We start from the raw sequence: 8,526 nt of genomic DNA, 5'->3' as shown, positions 1-8,526 counted from the left end.
AAAACCAGACAGAAAAGAAGGTAATATTTCCATAGAGACAGTAGCAAGGGAAATATCTAAACAGTTCTTATGGCAGTAATCTCCCCATTCAATAATTTCCTAGGCTTACCAATCCACCAACGGATTATGTTTAACAAGCCAAGGAATACCAAAAACAATCGGTGTGGGAAGATTGTCGAGGACATAGCAAGGGATAATTTCACAATGAACTGACCCCACCCTCAGTTTTACTTTATGTATAATCTGAGTAAATGCTTTCTGTGCAAGTGGCGCAGAGTCAATGGCAAAGATGGAAATAGGTTCAGCTAAAGCACAGCAAGCAAGACCATGAGTTTTCACAAACTCAACATCAACCATGCTGACTCCAGCTCCACTGTCAACAAACACAGAAATTTTCTTCGTTTTGCTCTCTAGCACAATCTCTGCTGACAGGACAAACCAAGAACTGCAGTTTGGTAACAAATGCATCCCTTGATTATCCAACTCCAGACTAACCGAGCCATCTTTTGTTTAGGAATTGCAGGACAGGTCCCAACAAAATGTCCCTTTTTCCCACAAAAAAAATCATATGCCTTTTTTCCTGTGAATCTCTGGGGAGATGTATGATGTAAAGGCACTCGATAACTGCATGGGTTCCTCCACCTCCCCCAGTACTGGCTCAACCCCAGACCGCTCCCCCGTCAGAGGACACAACCCCGACAAGAATGCCCCGGAGAAGTCGGTCTCATCCCAAGGCATCTATCAAGACGTATGGCCAATGACATGGGAGCCTCCAAGGATTGAGTGGTTTCATATACTGAAAAGGCATCGTTCAACCCTTCAGTAAGCCCCTCACAAAATTAACTTCTAAAGGCTGAGCCATTCCATTTGGAATCCATTGCCCATCTACGGAATTCCAAACTGTATGTCTCCACTGACCGATTCCCCTGTGGTAAGGAAAAGGCCCACAACTGAGGATCTCCCTGCAATAGAGTGAAATGATGCTGCTGCATATCTATGCTATGCAAGCGATCAGCCGGCAAAAAATGAAACTCCCATTGTGGGAAAAAGTGTAAAAGTAAAAAAAAAGTGTCAGGAAGTGAAAAAAAAATTGTAAAGGTATAAAAAAAATGAAAAAATCCCAAAAAATAAAAATATACTGTACCCATAAATAAATATTATTATGAAAAAAAAAACATAAAAACAATAAAAGTACACATATTTGGAATCACCGCATCTGGAACGACCTGCTCTATAAAACTTTCCCACTAGTTAACCCCTTTAGTGAACACAGTAAAAAAAAAAAACTGAGCAAAAAGCAATGCTTTATCTTAATACTGCCAAACAAAAAATGAAATAAAATGCGATCAAAAAGACGAATGTAAATAAAAATGGCACCCCTGAAAATGTAATCTTGTCCCGCAAAGAACAAGCTGCCATACAGCTCTATCATCCGAAAAATGAAAAAGTTATAGCTCTCAAAATAAAGCAATACAAAAAAATATTTTTTCTATAAAATAGTTTTTATTGTTTAAAAGTGCCAAAACATAAAAAAGCTATATAAATGTAGTAACGCTGTAAATGTACTGACACGAAGAATAACGCTGCCTTATCAATTTTACCACACGTGGAATGACATAAAAAAAATTCTTGAACTGTTGGTTTTTGTTTATTCTGTCTCCCAAAAATTGGAATAGAAAGTGATCAAAAAATTTAATTTGCCCGAGAATGGTACCAATAAAAACGTCAACTCGCCCCGCAATAAAAAAACCCTTCCATGATTCTGTGGGAAGAAATATGGAAAAATGATTGCAAAAACTAATCTTTGCAATTAAAGCGTCTTTTAGTGTGTAATAGCTGCAAAACATAAAAACCCAAAGTTCGTTTAACAGCACTTAACACGACTAGTAATGAGCGAACGTGCTCCCCACTACTCGATACTCAGGTCCCCTCCCTGCTTTTTTGGTGCTCTTTAGAGAGCCAATGAACAAGCAGAGATTGCCTGCCATGCACTGTAATGCCGCAGCCATGTTGGTTGTGAGCATTACAGTGATTGGCTGGCCGCACAGTGTCATCAGGTCTATATCAGACCGGGCGCCGCCATGCTCATCACAGTCACTCCGGAATCAGGCAGAGTAGGGAGAGGTGATGCTGAGTTAGGGAGAGATGTGCTTGTTCATATTTAGGCATTCCACAATATATACAGTTCAGACCAAAAGTTTGGACACATCTTCTCATTTAAAGATTTTTCTGTGTGTTCATGATTTTGAAAATTGTACATTCACACTGAAGGCATCAAAACTATGAATTAACACATGTGGAATTATATACTTAACAAAAAAGTGTGAAACAACTGAAAATATGTCTTATATTAAAGGTTCTTCAAAGTAGCCACCTTTTGCTTTGATGACTGCTTTGCACACTCTTGGCATTTTCTTGATGAGCTTCAAGAGGTAGTCACCGGAAATGGTTTTCACTTCAAGGTGTGCCCTGTCAGGTTTAATAAGTGGGATTTCTTGCCTTATAAATGGGGTTGGGACCATCAGTTGTGTTGTGCAGAAGTCAGGTGGATACACAGCTGATAGTCCTATGGAATAGACTGTTAGAATTTCTATTATGGCAAGAAAAAAGCAGCTAAGTAAAGGAAAACGAGTGGCCATCATTACTTTAAGAAATGAAGGTCAGTCAGTGCGAAAAATTGGGAAAACTTTGAAAGTGTCCCGAAGTGCAGTTGCAAAAACCATCAAGCGCTACAAAGAAACTGGCTGACATGAGGACCGCCCCAGGAAAGGAAGACCAAGAGTCACCTCTGCTTCTGAGGATAAGTTTATCCGAGTCACCAGCCTCAGAAATCGCAGGTTAACAGCAGCTCAGATTAGAGACCAGGTCAATGCCACACAGAGATCTAGCAGCAGACACAACTCTACAACAACTGATAAGAGGAGACTTTGTGCAGCAGGCCTTCATGGTAAAATAGCTGCTAGGAAACCACTGTTAAGGACATGCAACAAGCAGAAGAGACTTGTTTGAGCTAAAGAACACAAGGAATGGACATTAGACCAGTGGAAATCTATGCTTTGGTCTGATAAGTCTAAATTTGAGATCTCTGGTTCCAATCACCGTGTCTTTGTGCGATGCAGAAAAGGTGAATGAATGTATTCTACATGCCTGGTTCCCACTGTGAAGCATGGAGAATGAGGTGTGATGGTGTGGGGGTGCTTCGCTGGTGACACTATTGGGGATTTATTCAAAATTGAAGGCATACTGAACCAGCATGGCTACCACAGCAGCTTGCAGCTGCATGCTATTCCATCCGGTTTGCGTTTAGTTGGACCATAATTTATTTTTCAACAGGACAATGACCCCAAACACACCTCCAGGCTGTGTAAGGGCTATTTGACCAAGAAGGAGAGAGATGGGGTGCTATGTCCGATGACCTGGCCTCCACAGTCAACAGACCTGAACCCAATCGAGATGGTTTGGGGTGAGCTTTACCACAGAGTGAAGGCAAAGGGCCAACAAGTGCTAAGCATCTCTGGGAACTCCTTCAAGATTGTTGGAAGACAATTTCCGGTGACTACCTCTTGAAGTTCATCAAGAGAATGGCAAGAGTGTGCAAAGCAGTCATCAAAGCAAAAGATGGCTTCTTTGAAGAAAATAGAATATAAGACATATTTTCAGTTTTTTTCACACTTTTTTGTTAATTATATATTTCTACATGTGTTAATTCATAGTTTTGATGCCTTCAGTGTGAATGTACAATTTTTACAGTCATGAAAATACAGAAAAATCTTTAAATGAGAAGGTTTGTCCAAACTTTTGGTCTGTACTACATATATATATATATATATATATATATATATATATATAAATGCAGGTGCATCTCGCTGAATTAGAATATCATCAAAAAATTAATTTATTTCAGTTCTTCAATACAAAAAGTGAACCTCCTATATTATATAGAGTCAGTACAAACAGAGTGATCTATTTCAAGTGTTTATTTCTGTTAATGTTGATGATTATGGCTTACAGCCAATGAAAACTCCAAAGTCATTATCTCAGTAATATAAAATAATTAACAAAAAACACCAGCAAAGGCTTCCTAAGCATTTAAAAAGGTCCCTTAGTCTGTTTCAGTAGGCTCCACAATCAGTGGAGGTCTAGTGTGAAGATTCCATAATCAATGATGGTTTGGGGAGCCATGTCATCTGCTGGTGTAAGCCAACTGTGTTTTATCAAGACCAAAGTCAGTGCAGCCATCAACCAGGAAATTTTGGAGCACTTCATGCTTCCCTCTGCCAACAAGCTTTTTGGAGATGGAAATGTCATTCTCCAGCAGGACTTGGCCCCTCTCCACAATGTGAAAAGTACCAATACCTGGTTTACACACAACAGTATCACTGTGCTTAGTTGGCAGCAAACGCGCCTGACCTTAACCCCATATTATAGAGAATCTATGGGGTATTGTCAAGAGGAAGATGAGGGACACCAGACCCAACAATGCAGACGAGTTGTAGGCTGCTATCAAAGCAACCTGGGCTTCCATAACACCTCAGAAGTGCCACAGGCTGATCGCCTCCATGCTACGCCGCATTGATGCAGTATGTAAGGTTGCAGCTGGACAGGTCGTGAACGGGAGGTATGTGTCCCCAAGGTGCCAAGCCTTGATGATGTAGGACTCGGGAATGTAGGCTCCAACACACATAGTGCTGAGCGGTGTTTAGTGGGCCCAGATTATAGGGCCGGGTTTTACGAGCAGCTGAAAGAGCTGGGAGGGATCAGCTGCTCACTTACCTCCAGTCCAGGTCTTGGAAGGCCTTATTTAAGACAGCTGCACCTGTCTCCATTTTGCTGTGTGTTATACAAGGTGAGCAAGCCTTGCATGTGCTGCTCAGACTCTGCTGGAGGCAGAGAAAGGCACTTCATTTAAAAAGCCGAGGCCGTGCTGTATGGACTGGTTATTTTGAGTTTTGTTCAGTTATATATCTTTTGTGTCAAAAAGAGACTTACATTTTGCTTTCCTGGCTGGTTTATGGCCATTTAATAAACCACCTGTTTGTTTTCGAACCTGCGGACTGTATTCCTGTGTGAACGTGCGTCTACCCGAGAGATCATCCTTCACAAGTAATTGATGCAAAGGATGCCCCGACCAAGCATTGAGGGCATTTACTGAACATACATTTCAGTAGGGCAACATTTTGTATTTTAAAAACATTTATCAAGCTGTTGTCATAAAGTATTCTAATTTACTGAGATAATGACTTTTGTGTTTTCATTGGCTGTAAGCCATAATCATCAACATTAACAGAAATAAACGCTTGTAAGAGATCCCTCTGTGTGTAATGACTCTATGTAATATATGTGTTTCACTTTTAGTATTAAAGAACATAAATAAATGAACTTTTTGATGATATTCTAATTTAGTGAGATGCACCTGTACGTCCATCTGAAATAACAATCCTTCTGAGGAGTAATCCAGCTGCTTATATTCAGTGGTCAATTGCACGAGTTAGGCAGGCAGGCAGGCAAAGTTTGTGGCAGACGGCAGTGCGTACCGCACAAGAGGGTCCATTGCTTTCTGTCTGCTGCTGCTGCTCTTGTTACAGATATTTGTAGACATAGCCCCAGATATCAGGGGTCAGGGCTAATTTTTTTTTAACTTAATCTTGATGAATTGCTTAAAAAGCAATCCAGAGTTCACCATGTTTCTGCTCCATTTACTTGTTAGCACTGCAGAATTCAGTCAAATCTTTTCCATAATACAGCGATAAAAATCCAGAAATTTTTAGTGAACGTGGAAAATATTGGCCTCCATTTACAGTTTGTTGCAGTGTGTCAGTGAGGTCGCTGTGAAAAATAGTATTAGTAAACTACAGGCCCGCTATTTAAAATCATGGTAGTCCGTCAGACATATCACATATAACTGCGCTTCAAATCCAGCTATTTGTAGTGAACGTGGAAAATATTGCCCTCCATTTAAAATGGGCATGGCGCATTTCAAGGGAAGGGGAAGTGGTCATGATGGTGCATGCAGAGGTCAAGGCCATGGGCAAGCTGAAATTGTGCCACAACAAACACCCACATCTTGTTGCTCGACCTTCCTGTCACAATTACTAGGGAACCGCAGAACACCACTATTGAACACAGAGCAGTATCAAAAGGTTGGTGATTGGATAGCAGAAAATTCCTCCAGTCACTTTGCCACCACCATCATCACCTCCCTGTCTTCCACACGGTCAAGTCTCAGTAGCCGTGAGTCTGGACCGCATATTTCTCACCCTGATCGTCCTTCCTCCCACCATGCCGAGTGCCTGGAGACAACTGATTCCACACTTTGACACTCAGAAGAGCTGTTCACTTTTCCATTTATAGATTCAGAACCTAGGTTAATTAGGGTTGCCCCCACATTCTACAGCTCCTGCACCTCATCCTCCTCCTCTTCAGCCTCCATCTCCGAAATGACCGCATCAGTCACAAGCTGGAAGCAATGCAGTAGGGCCTTGGCCAAGCGGCAGCAGGCTGTGCTGAAGCTAATATGCTTAGTTGACAAACCGCACATTGCTGAAGAGTTGTGTACACATCTGAAAGAGCAGGCAGATCTGTGGCTCACACCACTGAACCTACAGCCAGTCATGGTCGTGTGTTACAATGGCTGGAACCTGGTGGAGGCTTTGAAGCGAGGGAAGCTCACACACATACCATGCCTGGACCATGTGCTTAACCTCGTAGTTCAGCGGTTTCTCAAATCCTATACAGATCTGCAGGATCTGCTTGTCAATGTACGCCGCCTGTGTGCCCATTTTAGAAAGTCAGCTATAGCTTCCGCTGCCCTTACCGTGCCACATCAGCATTTTCAGCTTCCAGCTCACAAACAGGTGTGTGATGTCCCCACGAGTTGGAGCTCTACATTGCAGATGTTGAAAAGGATTTGTGAGCAGAAGAGTGCATTTGTTGACTACTAGCATCAACATGGCAGTCGGTATTCAGGTCAGACTCGACACATAAAACCTCAGGAGTGGACATGGATGTCAAACATCTGTACCATCCTACAAAACTTTGAGGACTCCACCAAGATTGTGAGCGGCGATGACGCTATAATTAGCGTCACCATCTTGCTTCTCTGGCTTCTGAAATGCTCTCTGCTTATAATTATAGAGGATGCATTGCAGGTGGAGCATGATGAGATTGAACAAGGAACCATACAGGGTGATTCCACACAGCCAAGCCTCATCTCTTCCCAATGTGGATTGGGTGACAATGAGGAAGAGGAGGAGGAAGAACAGAAGATAGTTTCCTGTGCTATAGATGGTACTACCTGCACATCTGTCATACCATCTGTTCAGCATGGATGTCCTTAGGACAGGGAAAAGGAGGATGAGGAGGAGAGCATGGTCAGTCGTCCTCTTGGTGAGGTCACGGAAGTCTTGCCTGTTAGCAATCTGGCACACATGGCTGACTTTATGTTACGCTGCCTTTCCCGTGACTCTCGCGTTGTCCAAATTTTGGGTGACAGTCATTACTGTTTGGTGACACTTCTAGACCCACACTACAAGGAGTACTTTCTATCTCTTATTACCTTGGTGGACAGGCCTAATAAAAAAGAGCAGTACGAGAAGACCCTTGTTGCGGAATTATTAAAAAAATTCCAATCTGAAAGCGCTGACGGCAGAGGTCACAGTTCATTGGAAAACCAAGGAATACCGGCGAGAGAGCCACAAATATAATCCAGCAGAGGCAGGGGAACACTGTCAAAGTTCTGGGACAGTTTTCTCAGATCCTCCCATCTCACAGGCCCTGATGCATGGGGTACACTAAGAAGAAAAAATTTGGGAAGAAGCTGAAGGAGTACCTTGTCAACCGTACCAACGTCCCCCATGATTCCTCTGTGCTTTTAATTATTGGGTATCCAAGCTGGACATGAGGCATGCACTTGCTCTCTATGTCTAGGAGTTCTTGGCCTGCCGTGCCACTAGTGTTTTGTCAGAGCGGGTTTTTAGTGCCGCTGGTGGAATAATATAACCGATAAGCGCATCCGCCTGTAAACTGAAAATGCTGACAGGCTGACTCTTATAAAAATGAACAAGGGCTGGATTGAGCCAGACTTCTCAACACCGAATGATAGCAGCGTAAAATAAATTTAAATATAGTGGTTTTTTTTGGGAGGTCTAACTCTATTCGCATGCACCTCCGTCTTCACAGCCAGACATGGGTATACGCTTCCTGATTTTGTCTATTTGCTCTTGTCCTTCTCCTTCTCCTCATCCTCCTCCTCCATCACCGTATTATCACCATATCTACCATATCATTATATCTACATCTCTTGCAAGGGGCATTGGAGTGCTTCCAAATTTTTGGCAGCCATTGCATTCAGTGCAGTATGGGAGACTGAATTCCTAAATGCTACATTTTTTTCAAGAGGCCCTACTCTACAGCTAATGCAGGGGGCATTGGAGTGCCTCCAAATTTTTGGCAGCCATTGCAGTCACTGCATACGCAAGAACAGTATGGGAGACTCGTTTCTTTCTAATGGGAATATGTCGTTACTGA

The sequence above is a fragment of the Phyllobates terribilis genome, unplaced genomic scaffold, assembly GCF_046119375.1.
Source record: "Phyllobates terribilis strain yellow unplaced genomic scaffold, ASM4611937v1 Scaffold_11__3_contigs__length_659146591, whole genome shotgun sequence".
In the NCBI taxonomy this organism is placed as follows: domain Eukaryota; kingdom Metazoa; phylum Chordata; class Amphibia; order Anura; family Dendrobatidae; genus Phyllobates; species Phyllobates terribilis.
The sequence above is the reverse complement of the archived record's forward strand: the minus strand, read 5'-3'. Positions refer to the sequence as shown.